This window comes from Anas acuta, chromosome 5, assembly GCF_963932015.1.
Source record: "Anas acuta chromosome 5, bAnaAcu1.1, whole genome shotgun sequence".
NCBI classification, from domain to species: domain Eukaryota; kingdom Metazoa; phylum Chordata; class Aves; order Anseriformes; family Anatidae; genus Anas; species Anas acuta.
Genome location: NC_088983.1, coordinates 13,375,957 through 13,393,938, shown reverse-complemented (window position 1 = coordinate 13,393,938; position 17,982 = coordinate 13,375,957).

Genomic DNA, 17,982 nt, shown 5'->3' with positions numbered 1-17,982 from the left:
ATCAGATAAAGCTTCAATCATGTAACACAGCAGTGGCTGGGCATAATGTTCACAAATATCACAGATACACACCTATTACAAACTCAGAACATTAACTTGAAGGTGGTACTGAGGCTCAGTCAGCAGGATGTGGAAAGGAACATAGCAGACAAACAGCCAGTAAACATCAGAACAGACTTTCAAAACACCCCGCTAACAGAAGAACCAAGTACAAGCCAGTCTCTTATCATCACAAGAATAAATTGCATTGGCACCAACATCAAGATGCCTGCAAGGTAAACACAAGGCTTTGTACAATACTGGCATGAAAAAAAGTAACCCAGAAGAAAACACCTTAATTCTCTAAGCAAGTTGGGAGCTCACAGAGAATATAAAAGAAATAACTTGGTGTTTAAACAATGTTAAGTTAAATAACTGATGAGAATTTTTAGTATATAAGACTGTTCTGCTAACCACATACAATGTTGCTATTTTAAGTACGGCAAAAAGCACATAAGAAAAGGTGGCCTCCCAATAAGGGATATTGTGTTTTGATAGGCTGCTTATATGATACGTTTATGTCTGGTATCTTAGAGAACTCTGCTTTCAAGAAGTGCCTCATGAGAGAGGACACTATATGTTAGGAAGGACTAAAACCTGAACCTTGCACTGCTTTTGCGCTCTCTCTTTTTGTGCTTGAACATCAAACATCAAGGACATCACTTCACTTTTAGTTCACCTTTTTAGCTTACCTGATAACCCTTAACACTTCCATTCAAGGAAGTATAACTTCTAGGTGCTACCTCTTCTCCTTTCTTCCCATGAGTGCAGTAAAGATGAAGCTACTAATGTCCTTCAAATGAAATGACAACAGCTGTGTAAGAGAGGGCATTGTCTGGGGTTCTGAAGAGACATGCTACTTGTCACCTTCTGTGTTACCTGTTAGTACTGTGCTGACTTATTGCTTTTTTCTCTTTAAAGTGGATTTCACATTTTTTCTCTAGCATCTCCTTTGGCTTCTGTAAGCTTTTGTTTTGTTGTTTATTTTGTTTTTATCTGCAGGAACAATGCATGCTGTTTTTCCAATAGTGTTTTTGTACACTCTGACCCAAAATCTAACGCTTCCATTTCTTATTATCTACAACAGAAAATTCTGATATTTTGAAACAACTGTTCTGTTGAGACCAACCTTTACCCAGCATAGGAAAAATCAAGTAGCATAATGTCTATATGCTGTGTAGACACGAACATGATGCCAGTGTACTACGCCAACCACACTCCACATAGGCACAGTTAGCAACACATCAAACCTGACATAATAACATGCTAACTGCAAGAAGGCAGATGACTATCCCACTGCTTATGATGTCCCATTTTTTACAGCTCAGCAGGGTTATATCCTCCTACATGTCATGTCCACTCACCATATCAAGGCACCCACCTACAAGAGGAAGCCAAGCAGGATTCATCCTGTGCAACTACAGCCACTAAATTTCTGCAGTGAGTTAAAAGACACATTCAGATTACATCTTTCCCCCACTAAAATTCAGGTTTTAATAATTTTAAACTTCCTTTTTAATTCTGTGTCTTAGAGCCCACTTTCCAGATTGAATCTTTACACCAGACAGACTGAATGTACAGTAGAACAGTATGCCTCATTTCAGCAGGAATCTGGTTGGAGACATCTCTCAGCCAGCCAGCCATCTTCTGCAGAGGAGGATGAAATGCAAGTGAAAGAAACTGAGGGGCTGGGGACTCCATTCAAAGCCTACAAGCAAACACAGTGGGCAAATTCAGATATGTGTGGCATGCCTGCCCAGTGGTCCATTGCCACGGCTGAGAGAACCGCTGATTTTCACCCCAGCCAGCATTGCATTGGGATGGCTGCTAGAGTCAAGATCAGCCATCCAAGACCAGAATTTGCCCTGTCTCAATTCATATTCAGAAAGTCAAGCTAGAGAGCTGCTGTAGATGACCTGGTCTGTACTTATAGAACAATGTAATCACGTGAGAGTGATCAACTGAAGTAATAAAGACAGGCAGCTCCTGCACTAACAAATAACCCCATCAGGCCTTCCCACTACACATATCCCCAAATTCCACCAAATGAGGCAGCACTCAGAGGGACAAAGAATTTCCTTAATTGTTTTCCCTGAATATGTATGTTACAAACATCTCTTGCCCTGTGAACAGGTCTCTCCTGCATACCCTGAAAAATCACAAAGTTGGATTCTCAGAACCTGTAAAAAGCATCACATTCAACAACCTCTACAATACTACAGAAGCTGAAGATTGGATCCACTATGTATAATGGTTATGGGCCGCAAATTCCACGAAACCATCATCATTCAGTCCTCCCTGTGAGATTTATTTCAGACTGTATTAAATGATGGCTGTTAGTTGTCTGAGGTTTAATTTTCAGGAGGATTCTCTTCAAAGCCCCACTTCCAAAAAGCAACTGAGAAACACATTGTCCCTGCTGAAAACACCCCCTTATTTTGGGAAGTATTGGAATTGATTATTATTAATTCTTCTGTGTGAAATTATCTCCTACAGACAAGTAGTTGCATCAGTACCTACAGTATGCACCTATAGACTCAACATGGTAGCAGAAGTGAAGAATTTCATCCTTTGGTCACAATATATTTTTCTTTCTGCCTATCTGTAGCTTTCTCTGTAGGGAAAGTGATTTTTGCTGTCATGGCTTCATCCTCACTATGTAAGTTAAAAACATGCCTTGTCTCCACTACATGATTACAGGCAGACTTTCAACTCTGATAGTCTATGAGCTAAAGTCAAGGAACGTGCGCCAGCTGTTACAAAACAGTTTTCCTGGAAAATAGCCACCGGACCAGCAGTCAAACTAGGACATTCTACATACAAGGAAGAATTAAAAAAAAAAAAAAAAAAAAAAAAAAAAAAAAAAAAAAAGCACAGCAGTACAACACATGATTTTAATAAAGTCAGGAATGCCATGAAATGTCCAGAAGAAAACATGTCTATGCTAACCACTAAAATTGATGATCCATGAACATTCACTGCAAGAAGAGTACCATGGCACTGAAACACTCACCCCAGCATCTTCACTTTCGATTGAAATCTCTTGTAGAAATTCAGGTGTCATTCTGTCCTGTGGAAGCTTGGATCCTTGCTCATCTGACTATCTGAGGCCATCACATTATGTGATGTGTCTCACATCCATCACATGTTCTTTGTTCTCTCATCATCTCCCCATGGAGGAGGAGTATGTGGCGCCAGGCCTCTTGTTTTCCTAGGGATTTTTTTTCTGGTTTTGTCTGCACATGTTGCTGCATACTGGATAAAGCGAGGTCACAAAGCATGTCTCACACTTGGAGTGGAAGATTGTGAGGCTTGTGATGGCCCTTAGTTTCTTTGGCTTTTGTTTTCATTGACAGTGAGCTTTCCTAAGGCTGTGCTTCCTGCACAGACAAGATTTATCCAAGTGGAAGAGTGCTCTCTTGAGCCAGAAAAAAAAAAAAAAAATGGTGTCCAGCACCAGAATTCTGTTTATGTAGCTTTCTGCAAACTTCAGGGGGAAAATCTCAGGTGTCCTCCAAAGAACTCAAGTGAGGAGTTGGGGTTTGAGTCCATTTCTCATCAGAAACTAATGATCCTCATACTATGAAACATGAAAATAACAGAAAATACAGGTACTGTAGCTTTACTTAATTGCACAAGCAACCTCTGCAACAAATGTGCACACCGTTCAACAAGGAGAGATCTCTGGTGACTAAGTTAAGTCTCTGAACTCCCCACATATTCAGAGACTGGTGGTTCAAAGCTAGGAGTGAATGAACTTTAGGACTAAGCTCCCTTCAGATCACAATGTTATGTAAAATCCGGGAGAAGCAGTCACGAAATGTGACAAGAGTACATGGCCATAATTTCTGGCATGCACCATGAGAGGAAGGAGGATGTTCAATAAGCTTGTCCAGGATGCATTGAGAACTGATGACAGCTAGGAAGGACAGTATTGGGCAGGCGTCAGGGAAACTGCAGATGGATTAAACGTTTTGGAGGGTCTGAGTATCTGAGTTACAGGAGAACAAACAGCAGGGAGGGGAAGGGGACTGTGAGCACTCTCATCGTGGTTTGGTGCTTCTGCAGGACTGTCTACAGTGGTCTACTGTGTGTCTTGACGGTAAAGCAAAGCCATTCTGTCATGCAAAGCTGAGGGTGCAGAAGCCAAGGGGCACAGGAGGGCATTGCTACCTGTTTGGGTTGAGCTTCTTCCTTGTTTTTTCTGTTGCAGATTGCCCAAAGCAACTGGTATTCCTTGTGACTGAGATTCACAGCATGGCACTGAAAACCTAAGTCAAAGAAGGGGAGAATGTATGTGCAAGTGTGTGTGTAGATATTAGCTATCCTGAATATTCAAAACAGTATTAATTTTTCATAGGCAAGAAAGCTCACATTTAGGACAACTAAAGCAATGTCAGACCACCAAGGGGAAAAAAAAAAAAAAAACAGAGAACCACACGTTTAGCATATGTATATCAAGGTTTTTAATGTTATCAGAAGGGAAGTTCTTTCAAGAAATGCAAAGTATCTTGATTTGGCTTGAACACAAATATTCCTTTAGAAATGCTAATCAGTTAGGTGAAAATCTACAGAAGAATATTTTGAATTTTTACAATACAGATCTTTTGTCCTAGATATGGGTGAAACAGAAATAATTTCATGATGAGATAACCACTGCATTCCCCAAACAGGTTTCAGTAAAACATCAGTTCTAGCTCTCCTTAATCTATGAAAGCACCCCTCTCATTTATTTTATTTTTTTCATTAGAACAGTCATGAACATTTTACTATTAATTTCAAGCATCATTTCAAAGCACCATATTTATGTTGTGCTTCTAAACATGCACAGATGTGTTTGGACAGGGCAATATGGGTTAATTGTAACTGTACCAGATATATATTACAAACAAAACACTGACAATAAAACAAGAGACAGAAAATCAATATGGTGTCAGACAAATTAATTATCAATGGTATATGGAGTTAAAAATAATGGAATGATATCATCCACTTAGTTATTTTCAATGGTCTGCCTCTTTGTGATCTTCATTTGAGTTTAGAAAATTCTCCACAAGTCTGCAAAAGCAGAACAGTTACCTGCCCAGTCACGCTCCGTTCCCCACCTACCTCTGCAATGAAAACTCAAACACCAGCCTCACTCATAATCCTTTGCTTTAGCTCATATCACTTGCTGTCTTGCTGGAACCTCCTAGTGCTCTAACGGCTTATTATCCCAAATGGGCAATGAGGACTTCCAGCTTCCAAATGCTTTCCCCTTCTCCCACTCCTCTGCCCAGCACAGAAACCCATCCACCTCTGCAGACCCCCACCTCCCACAAAGCCCTGCTCTTTCTCAGGGCTCCTCACATAATGCCTCACTGCCCTCCCCTTTCTCTAGCCTGGATTTTGTTCCCATGTTTTCTCCTGTTGTTCCTTGCTTCTTTGACCTAACTCATATTTCACATCTTCCACATCACCCCAGTTTTCTGAATCTTTTCTCCAAGGTTGTTTGTGGAGCTTCCCCCACTTCATTCCACCTGGGGTTTGTCTCCTATCATTCTCCAGACAATCTCCTGCACTTATGCCTTTAGGCCAGTTTTCCAGCTTGAATGATACAATTACAGACTGTCCCTTTCCCAAGACAAAACGAATGTCTTTGGGCCAAATCCTGAACTGATATGCATCAACTTGGCTCCACTGACTTCAGGGGAATGAGCAGGCTCACAACAGCTGAGCCCAATACTCAGCTTTGCCCTGGGGGATGACTGCAGTACATCACACTGTTAGTTGAGAAGTTCTCATTACCCCGGTAATGGCTGCAGCTAGTTCTGCCTAAAAGCCAAAGACGGGAGCTGGTATATTGTGTTTTTTCATTTGTGGGTCATTCACAGTTCTGTTAGATGCATAATAATCACAACAGACTTTGTTTAGTTGTTTTCAAAAACTTGGAATTGCTTGGGGGAAAAATGGGTGAAAAGCAACAAAAGGACTTAATTAAAACATATTCACTGAGGTCACCAAGTTATGACACATACATTTGGTTAAACAATTACATTTTTGTTCTTTGTCACAAAAACTGGCAGTTTGGATTTACAAGGCCAGGCTCTGGCTGTTAACTCTGCTGGTCTGTCTGGAGTCTCCCCCAACATCAGCATGTGAAAGCAGTGGCCTCCCACAACTAATATTAGTGCAACATGTGACTGTAGGGTCCTCCTCCCTCCTGGATTACCGACTTTTAATTGCCAGGACTCAGAGGTCAGTAACTCAGTCTTTCTGCATTAAGAGATCCTTTCATCAACAAATTACGGCCCAGATCACACCTCCAGGTGCAGCCCCGGGACAGCAGTAAGAGATGACAGCCAGACCGCCCAGGAGCAGCCCTGGGAGGCCAAGCTACTCCGAGACAGCCCCTGAGGTGCTCAGTCTTCCTCCTGCCCTGTCCTTGGGCAGAAAGCATTATTTTCCAGCAGCCTATAACCCTCCCAGTGACAGCCCAGCCAGTCCCCCCAAGCCCCTGTCTACACACCTGCCTGTGGGAGAAGGAAGCAGCTGAGGAGCTCCACCCTTAGCACTGCACACCTGGGCACAGGCAGGTTCAGAACATCCTCGCTCCTCTGCACGGACACAGACATCTGCCCCAACAGGTTTCTCGCCCCAGCTGCAAAATGACTGAAATATTCTGCAGATGATAGGTCTCTGAGCAAGATAAATGAATTAACAGCCAGGGCCAAACCCTCAGCTGGGGAGATTTAGAGCTGCGCTGATTTGATGCAATATGGAGATTGGCTCTATTTAAATAAAATAGAAATAATAATAATAAAAATAAAAACCCTGCAAACTAAAGCTGTTATCCTGCAGATTCTTCTTGCAGTAACCTTAGGACTAGAGATAATGCTATTGCTTTGGTCATCTTTCTTTTTCATTCCCTCTTTTTATACATTTTAACACGATATCTTTTAAATAAAAAATTCAGTGCTTACATAACTTCCAGTATGCACTTCTAACTGATGAAATCTAGCAAATCTCAGCACAATACCTGTCTGAATAATGGTGCCACAAATGAAGAAATAGAAGATGCTTAGCAAAAAGTTGCCAAGAGAGGCTGAAAGAGAGATGCCAGATAAAAGTCGGGGTTGCATCTGAGGAAACAAAGCAACTGCAAAAGATAAGAAGGCAGATATAGAGATTTAAGCTCAAGAAATAAGGCCGATTATTGTTAATCAGGACAACACTATAAAGACAAAGATGAGAGAGGAAACCAGGAAGAACAATATTGAATTTATCAAGACAACACTGAACCAACAAAACAAAACTTGAAAGTACAGTAGTAGGAAGAAAGCACAAGAGAAGGAAATATCATTTTATTGCAGCACCAGGAAAAAAACAGAACTCGATAAGTGACAGGGCAAAAATCATTAAAAGGACTGGAGTATTCTACAGAGACTCGGAGTCCTGCGTTTAGAGCAACTAGCCAAGAAAAGAGTTTTTGCCTTCAAAAAGCACGTCTGAAATCACAAATGAATGAAATGCGTGGCCTGACCAAAGCGTACAGTAGGTCAAGGCACTGGCAGGCAGCTGCCTTTGATAATCCATGGAGCAGCCTGTCAGACAGCAGTGTGCCCTGTCTGATGTCTGTTTGGTGTCCTGTATAAAAAGAGCTGTTGGTTCCTGTTTGCAGGATGTTGCAGAGAGATGTTTGTCTCTCTCATAAAAAAACACTAGGACAGTTAGCAACAACTGATTCTCTGAGCAGAGATGCCGAGAAATAACTGGACATAGAGAAAAGAATATGTATATATGTATATATGTATAAAGTAATATTATTATTTGGGCCACATGAGATATTCTGAATGAAAAAATACAGCATTGCAATTGCAAACATGAAAAATTTAGAAAGACACCATGAAGAGCATACACCAGCCTATAATACCATCCATACTGATTTGACTGTCAGCCCCTGAATGTGAGCACAGAAAAACTATATGTGATCAATATGATCAGAGCTAAGGTCTGTATATTCTTTCTCCAAGAGCAGCCAAAAACAGGTGTATATGAAGAGTCTAAGTTCAAGACAACATGTACAACATTTCTCCAAATAGTCTTCCAGTCTCCAACCATTTGTGGCTCAGTGACTTCCATGGTCAAAGATGGTTTCTGTGTATTCAGGAATCCTCAGAGATTTTCTCTTCTGTGAGCTTGGAAAGCTTCCCCTCTAAGGCATGTAAACTTTTAGAACCATGCAGCAAGTTGTTCTGCAGCTAACCTGCACACTGGGTGAAGAACCATTTTTGACCTTCCCCAGATAGTATAATTTCATCCATCCTTACCCACTCACGCAATTTTACAGACCTCAGATTATCCCCTTCCCTGCCTGAAGACATCTAGTTTTCTTAATTGTCTTCTTTCCACATCTTGGATCTTCCCTGTGGACCTTCTTTGAAGAAGAACCACACTGAACCACTTGAAAAAGCAAGCATCAGCAGTGGTCTTTGTAGCTCATCTGTGGTTCAATGGAAGGCAGTTTTGTAGCAGGATTAATGTTTACTTTCTAGACAGATGGTAGAAGAGTGAAAAATGTTGTTTTTATAAGAAAAAAAAAAAAAAGGGTTGGAGAGAGTGAGAATACATGGAAAATAATTTATTTAGTCTTGATGTCTTGTACAGACATCCATTGCAGGCCAAACAGAGCATTTCTGTAACACGAGTGGCTCATGCAATCAGAAGGGCAAAAGAGCCCTCCTCAACCCTCCTCAGCCACGTGGCTCTGCAGTAGCCCAATAGAACAGGCAGAAGTTACCAGATCTCAGGCCAGCCCTTATTCCCTACTTCCTTACCAAACCACTCCAGGCTGCCACAGCATCCACAAGCCAAAGCCCCTTAAGGATTGCATCAAGATATGTGTTCCTCCTGATGAGCAGGAGGGCACCTCCGAGCTACCTGGTCAGCTTCACTCTGCCCCTTAATCTAACTTTAACTTATTCTGAGGAAGTGATTTTGAAGTGCCCTTCTCTTAACCTCCATTAAATCATTCTTAACCCTATAGTGCCCCTTAATCTTAGTGAGATCAACCACGGAGTAAAACACTAATCAGTGCAGAAGTGACTCTACCCTCTATTTTTTCCTCTAAGAATCCAAGTGCAGGAAAACACCTCAGAGTTGATACCTGTTACCTCTCCCTCCCAGGTATTTAAGAGACCAGTCTATGCACTTACAGTATTCACTTGTCCTAGCCTAAGCAATCAAGTGCTATCCTTCTCCAGGGGAGAACAGCAACTCTGGCAGAGCAATAATGGACAAGCACTTACAGAGAAAAACAAGAGAAAAACAAGACAAAATGCTCATGAACCCTTAAAGCCTCTTCCAGCATCACCTACAACCTTCTCCCACAAACACCATGGTAATTGCTTGCACTGTGGATTTGAGCTCCTGTTAGGCAATCTGCAGAGGGCAAACACTTGGGCCAGATCTTGGAACTTCTGCTGATTTTTAGCAGCTAGATCTGGCGTGGGATCTGCTGTTTACCAGAGACAAAGACGAGAAAGAATATGTCTTATACTTCCCGTTAGCATCTGAGCAAACATCATGTTTAATATTAGAAGCCAGTATGCATGTGGTTGCTTAGGAATGAGAAACATTCCTCCGATATGCCCTCCAATACACACCAGGTTGCTGTGGGATGTTTTTGTGCATTCTACTTGAGCAGTTACCAGGGTCTAGAGTCCACAGGAACATGACATTGTAATCTTGGTCATGTTTTATTTATGGGGAGTAGTGCGGCAGATAGGGTGTGTTAACAAACAAAGATGATTGCTTCAGGGGCACTCTCTCATCCTGAGGTAATTAAGACAAAGTAGTTTCACTGGTTGGGGGATTCGTGCTGCAGACAACCTTTTCCTTGCAAAAATGATCTGCAGCAACTAGGCCAAAAAGGCTAAATCAGAAGCAACATGGGTAGTGCTTTATCTTTGGTTAAAGGTGAATCATTAAATGGCACTGGCATAAATTATACTTCTTAAAAACCCATGCAACATTGAATCCTATTGCAAAGAAAATGTCAGAGATGTGCAGATTTTCAGCTGGAGAAATATCAGAAGAATTGCTGCTGCAGACCAGTGTCTCTATCATGGCCTGAAAACAACGGCTGCCACCAAAGCTGCCCTAACCACAAACCCTGAGAGATGCTGGCCTGACAAAACATGTAAACTCGGAGTCAAGCTCAGCTGTCAGAGAATCTCAGCATCACGAGGGAAATCTATTCCACCATCAAAGGTCACAACTCAGAGACTTATGGATGCTCGCATTTGTTGGTTATTTGCAAGCTGTGCAGCTGTGATCACAGCCCTGCAGTACTTGCTCCAGAGAAAATTACAGAAATACACACAAGGTACAGCTCAGGTTTCACGAGAAAATACACTAAGACCCTCCTCCTTCTCCATCACCTCTTCTCTCTTTGTTTGTCTCCATCTCCATTCCTTCCACTGCAGCATACCCAGCAAGAAGCCTTCCCCCAGCTCCTCCTTGCCCTCCTTGACAGGTCAGGCTGTCCCAGGGATAGGCAGGTGCCTTGCCTGCCTCTGGTCAGGTTGATCCCCTGATGGTCACACTGTGCTCCCATGAAGGCAGAGGATAGTTTTGCCCCTTGCAGATTTTAGCTCACCAGTGGAAACCAAGGCAGCTTTTTCACCAATTCAGACAGGCTATAACTAAAGATTGTATGTAAACGCATCTTTTTTGAAATATTCAAATGTCACTTGCCATAACAGCTCCTTCATTGAAGGATGGCTGTTCCTTTAGGATTGAGAAACAATCAGAAATCGCAGGAGCTGGACTCAGGAGATCTGTAGAAAACACCTGGTGACTTCAAAGATATTTCTTTTCATGATTTTGAACAAATCACGTAACCTATATGTGCTTTATATACCTATTTGTAAAGCTAGTGTAATAACACATTTTCTCCTACTGTTTATGTTTGCTGCCCAAAGATGTTAAGTCTCTCACAAAGCCACATGTAGCAAGCTCCAGTGTTGCTTTTATAAGACTGTTACATTCATAAGGGGTATTTCAGAAGCATCACCAATGAAGTATTTTATTTTCAGGTTTCCCTATCTTTCACTAATAGGCTACATTTGCTGTGTAGGGTGCTAACAGCAGTGCTGCTGTCTTCTGTCACTATTAACCCAGAAGAGTGGTCTGCTGAAATGAGAGACAATTTGAAAGGAAAGAATAAATACATTTAATGAAATGTGACAGGTACCTTTCACACCTTTCCAGGGAAAGACATTAATTGCCCCCTTTGCTTTTAACTGTCCTAGGTTGATATTTTAAAATAGATCAATATAGTATAAAACCAGTATCTTGATTGCTTGAACTGTATGTTTAATTAGGCTAATTTGCATTTTCCTCTGAGTTAAATTAAGGGCTAAATTCAGGTTTGGTGGAAGAATGAAAAACTCTTTCAAAGGTTATGTTGCACTAGCTTGCATCAGCTCTGAATCTGATCCACAGGCCAGTACTTATGTTTGATAAACCCTGTGTTCTCCACTTCATGTGAAGGCAAGTGTTACCACTGAACTTTCTTCAGTGTTTAGTAAACATTTTAAAAAATCTTTGCTCTTTTAAGAAGCCAGTCAAGGAAGCCACGACCACTGGCTTGTGAGGAAAGGAAAGGATTGCTAAGGAAAGGATTTGAGCGGTATAAGGTGAATATCCCTGTGAAGGTACACTGGATATATTTCTTCTTCATGAAGGGCTACAAAGCTTTGGAGGGGAAGAATATGTTTACAACATGTTTTTGCCTACTTGACAACAGTTATTTTTCTCCTTTGCTTTGACTCATTCTTCTGTTGCTTTGTTCTGTTTGATGCTTTTTTATTTCATGGATAAAGAATCCAAATGCTTTCAATATTTCCTCATCAAACATAAGCTCTAGACTTCTGATCATTTCCCTTGCTCTCTTCAGGACTTCTCACTGAACTGAAGAGTTCCCATCACCTTTCACTTGTGGGTGAAGTACACTGTGCCATTGTGCAGATAGCCTTACTCGAAGGTAAAGAGGTACCTTCTTTTCTCCCTGTCTGAAATTCATACCTATAACAGATATCACCAGCTTCTCTTTGTCTGAGGTCTTTGGCAAGTTAAGGGATTTGGAAGATTACCTGAACAGAAAATCATAAGCATGTAGGAAGTCAAACAAATAGCTAGTAGAAACAGAGACAAGCCACACAGCACTTTACTTGCAGGTATGTGGGTTCCTCATGTCCTTTGTGCTCAGAGGATCTGAACTCACTTTTGGTTAAGCTCCACAAGCATCTGTTGTGTGGGAGAACTGCAGAAATGGAACGCCAATCCTCTGGGCCAGAAGTGTTTCACAGGAACCAAGAACCTCCCCTTGATGCACAATTACATGTAAAATTAGTTCACACAGCATTTTAGGGAGGACACAAAATCCATTCTTGCACATCTGAATACACAGGTAACAAAAGCAACTGTCGCTGATTGAGAAAATCATGTGAAGTCTGTGTCCAGAAATTCTGTCTGTCAAGACAAGTACATACTTCCGGGAAAAATTGCTTGAGAGGTTACATCAGATGGAAATGACAAAAAAGCTACTTAATTCTTCTGGCTGATCGTTCACATACATCACAGCAGTTCCTACTGACATGCACAGCGTACTTAATTCACCAAAAGCTAACTGCTTCCCACTACACTTTGTGAGGATTAACTTACTGGGGAAGTCACACTTAGCATCACAAAGCAATCAAGGCAATTTGTTTTAAAACACTTCTTTAAAAAATCTGAAGAACATCTTACACAGTCTTTCTAAAAAAAAAAGAAAAAAAGTATCAGATATTAAAACCAGTCTGGGGTGGATAGCATAAAATGATTTTCAAGTGACTAGTTTAGATCATCAGCCATTGGAAGTAAGCCCAACTGCCCTGGTGTAATAAATACAGCAATGCTGATTTACCTATGCCATTGTCCTATCATTGTTTGCTCCCCCAATAGAATTTAAAAAATGCATTTCACTAACTTGCTACAAATAAATAAAAAAATTCTTCTTACTTCTGAATCCATCTTCATTGCTCTATCCCCAACTCTAATGATAAGGTCATTATCCCTTATCCCTGTATACATCTGCAGCGGAGCCTCGTATTTTCACAGATGGATGAGATGTTTTATAGCCAAGGTCAAACATCTATTGCAGAACAAGCTGTGCCAACAGCAGTTGTACTGCTGAGGTTCTCCCTCATCAGGCCATCTTGGTCTGTCAGCAAGGAACTAGTTAAACTACCTGACTTTGCACTAGAGTGGATGAAGACCATGCATTCAAACTATCCTGCAACTCTTTTATGGTGATCATAAACTATGACAGAGGAGTAAACTGCAAGTACTTTACATAGCAGATTTCAAAACTGACACATACTTAGAAACTTTTTCAACAGTGACCTCTTTTCAGACAGAGATATTGCTTTTGACTCAGAATGTGTTTTTCTCAACAAGAAAGTTGCAAGAAAGTTTCTGCCCAGGGAGGTTGTGGAGTTTCCTTCTTTATATTTAAGGCCCATCCAGATGCCTACCTGGGCAGCCTGCTTTAGGGAACCTGCTTTGGAAGGGGGGTTGGACCCGATGATCTTTCGAGATCCTTCCAACCCCTTCAATTCTGTGATTCTGTGATTCTGTGAAAGTTTATGTGGTTAGTAGCCAGCAGTTGGAGTGTTTTAAATGGCTACAATTTCATATTGTTACTTCATTTCAATGAGCCAAATTATAGTACTAAATTGGAACCTTCACAGGAGGAGAGGCTTCCACCAGGGTGTCATTCTGAGAGTTTCTCCATAGGACTACTGGGACACTAATGAGATGTATTGATGTAGAATTGACTCTGAAGTCTTTCATATCTAGTGAAATCATTAGATCATTGTCCTGGCCAAGTTTTTATCCCCAGTTCTTCCTACCTGTTGGGTACTACCTAATGCAGTCAAGTTATGTTTCTGTTCAGTAAAGGTGGGTCTAAGTCTCAAACTGAGACAGGATGTGTTTGGAATTCCAGTTTCTCTATGTTCAAAAATGCTCAGACATTGAAAATAATAATTTAAGCCATTGGAATATAAGCATAACAATGTCTATGATAGGACATTTTTTCTAAAATAAATTTGGTCCATCAGTCTTATTTTCAAAAACCATTTGGAAATGCAAAGCTTGTTAAAAATCAGTGGTCCTTAGAACCCAAGTTACCTCTAAAAGGAGATTTAAATTTTCATTTCATTTAGGTATTTTGAAATGTCTACCAGGTTTGATTCACCAATGATCTTCCAACACATTCCTTTCATCTGAACATTATTACCACGTGAAACAAGTTTTTCTCCCTTGTTTATATCTCTTAACATCTCCTTCCCTCTCCTCTTCTAATTCTGTAATTGTATTAATTTCGTTCTGTCAGTCACTGGGGGTATTTTGCAGGAATGGTGCTTTTCTCAGTGAAGTTGCATTATGTTACATCATTGCTAAAAATTCAAAGTATTAAGTGCCTGGCATCTAATTAGATTGCTGCAGCCACATCCTGAGTTGAAGCTACTATTGCTATCAATAACAATTTTCTCTGTTTTTGGTGGTGGTTCACATAGGGAATATATCATAGAAAGACATTCCTCTTTTGGCCTTCTTTACTCCAAAAATTCTTCCTACTCCCACATCAAGGAGAGTTTGTTCTAAGTTTTTCCATGTCAACCTAACTTTTGTTATCTATCTTAGTTTCTCATCTCTCCACATCTCACAGCAGTAGGAAGATCCATGCCTCATGACAAATGAAGCCCCACATGCCTCCAGCATACAGGTATTTGTATCCATCTTTTCATATAAATCAATAAGTGTAGCGAGGAAAAGTATTATAAATACACCTTGTAGTGGTAATTTGGTATTGTGGAAACTTCAGATTAGTGTAGCTAGTGACTGAACTTTGCTTTCTGCTCTATTGGTTTCCAGTCAAAAAAAAAAAAAAAAGCATCTTAGCAGTTTTAATACAATCTACTAGAATGTTATATGAGTATTTGTCAAATATGCAATGGCTACTCCAATTGTGATTTTGAAGAGGATGCATGGGATCCTCATTTATCAATGCAATATCCATTTTACATCACCTTTGATAAAGAAACAAGCAGTCTTGAGGATATAGTGCTGTGGGTGTAAATTACCTTAGTTATATTTCCCTCAGCTAATTAGGAGAAATTCAAATGAAATCAATATTGTACTGTAGCTTTCTACGGATTCACTTGAAATTTGAATCTAAAGTATGTACTCAGAGTTATACACATATTTTCTACATGTACACACGTAACTTGTTAGTCATACATTCTTTATGGACATTCTTAAGGACATACATTCTTTATGCTTACAAGCCTTTTTGAGAGCAACATGTAGTTTTCTTTATCATTGTAATTCCTTTCTGGCTTGTGGATGAATATAGAAATCCTTAAAACATGATTGTTTTCCTTCACATTTTCATTAGGTTTGATGTACTTTGATGACACCTATGACTTCCACCATAATCAGCATTGGCACTTGCCAACTCTATATGAAAACATGCATGTGATCTTCACTTGCAGAAGAGGTATTTCACAGGTGTCCTGACAGATTAAGAAATAAATAAATAAATAAATAAAAGTACAAATAAAAGCAAACCAATGTCTAACTTCTGTGCAGGGAAAGAAAAAAAAAAAAAAAAAAAAAAAAGAAAAAAAAAGCAATCTGTAAAACAATACATTGTCTGTATAATGCAATGGGCTTCTGATTAGTATGGGAAGTATAAGAATTAGAACCATATTTTTTGGAACTAGCTTCACCCTCAAACTACAGTCCAACCAAGCCCTGAGGCATGCGTCCGCTTTCAATAAATGTAATACCATATTGTTAAATTCCATGATTAAACCCATGGGGCAATGGACAGTGACAAAACTGGATGAAGAATCTTTTTTTAAATTCCAGTGTTTTTTTCAATGGGTAGATACAAAATTATATCTGATTCTGTTCTGCATAAGACTGTGCTTAGGAAATGTCCTGAAAAGACATCTTGCATCAGTATTGGATAGGTAAAGGGAGTGAACAGGTCTTTTCCACCTCCAACATGTGTGATCCCTAACTGGGGAGAGCAGTCCGTCGTCTGTCAGACAGTGAAATACATGTTGTCATTGAGTAACTAAAGGTCAGCGTTTAGCTGAGCTAGGAGAAAAATTCTGAGCAAATCAACTATTAGGGAAATGTTGCCTCTTTTTTGCTTACAAGTTGTCTGCAAATAGATCACAATTTTCTCAAATATATCCATTAATCAGAATTATTTCCTGAATGATTTTGATGTATAATTATTGGTCTGTTCACAAGCCTTTCATTCTGAGTACTCAGTTTTCAAGCTGTTCTAATTGGACAGATGGATCACATGGTGTGTTTCTGTCCTTTGATAGGGTAAATGTTACTCTTTGACTTCGCTTTGAGGTGGCAGCTTCTTGAATATAGAGTTAGAATTTAATGGCCACTGCTATTCTCTTATATGTTCTTACCATTTATGTAAAGGTCTTTTATGTAAATCAACTCATCCAGATTCAGTTCAAGGCATACTTATGTAAATTGGGAGTAAATCTATTGAATCCAAAGAAGTAATATGGTGCAGAACTTGTGTAAGGAATAAGGCCCTTGAGAAATCAAATCACCTTTATAACAAATTTCTTCATTATAATGATCATAATGTTGACTTAAAGTACCTCTCATTTCATATCAAAGTTTGAACTCCATTAATTTGATTTGGATTTCACAAAGATTTTTCTAAACATTGTTTTCTAAACATCTGAATATAATAGAGTTCTTCTTGGGTTACACAAACATGTGTGAAACAGGAACATCTAACCCGAGGATGCTGCAAAAAGACTCATTTGTTTGCAGCCTTGTTTATGTCATTTCTCACATTTCCTCTGTCAAAGGGGCCTAATCCTGCTTTTTCCCTCATGCTCAATATGTATGAGTAATAAGGACTCTGACAGACAAGCTCTAGCAGATCCAACAGTGATGATTTAAGACATTACCACTGCCAAGCCGCCCATGCTTCTCCTTTCCGGGCAGATACAACCTACCCTAGCAGAGGCAGTGGATGGAAAAAAAGTTCTTTTGCTCCCAAAAACCCACCCGTCCATGGCCAGAATGTACAGCAGGAGCCACTGCATCTTAAAACACCACGGCCACATCTGCAAATCCTGCAACACCTTCAGAGATAATGAAATGACACAGCCCAACTAAAGCTCCCTTAAGTCATGTTTATGGGATGGCAGAAACATGCCTTTCAAATGCAAACTGTGCATTCAAAACAAACATGGTATTTGGGAAACTACACTGTGAACTATAGCCCAGTGTAACTGCCAGAGTTGGGTTCTGATTTCATTTTCACTGTTTTTTCATGAGTGCAAATTTTCAAGGACTGTAACTTTTATATCATTCTGAAGCCTTGATCCAGCAAAGCACTTACACACATACCTAAATTTAGATTGTAGATTCAGGGAGCCCAAGATCAGGAAGGGACCATCTGTAGGAGCTCTTCTGTAGCACAAACCACTGAGCTTCCCCTCCTGACTTCTGAGTTGAGCCAAATACTTTAAAGTCCAGGAGCAGTTCCTTTGAAATGAATTTCAATTACCCACCTGCTTTGAATCACAAGCCTGTTACATGGTTTGTTGGACCAAGGCCTCCAGGAAATCAGAATCTGGTCTCCGGCACTCCACATCTTTCCTGAGCTTTCCAATAATGGTTTGAATACAATTCTCTCATTTAAGATTTCCATGCATTTGCTGCTAACAGGTTGGCTTGATAAAGAGTATCAGGACAGTGAACTGCCTGTAGCTGTCAGCTCTTATCCTCAAACTGCAAATCATGAACAATTCTGCCTGTAAATGTGCATGCCTTTGTCCCTAGCTGAGGAGGAGG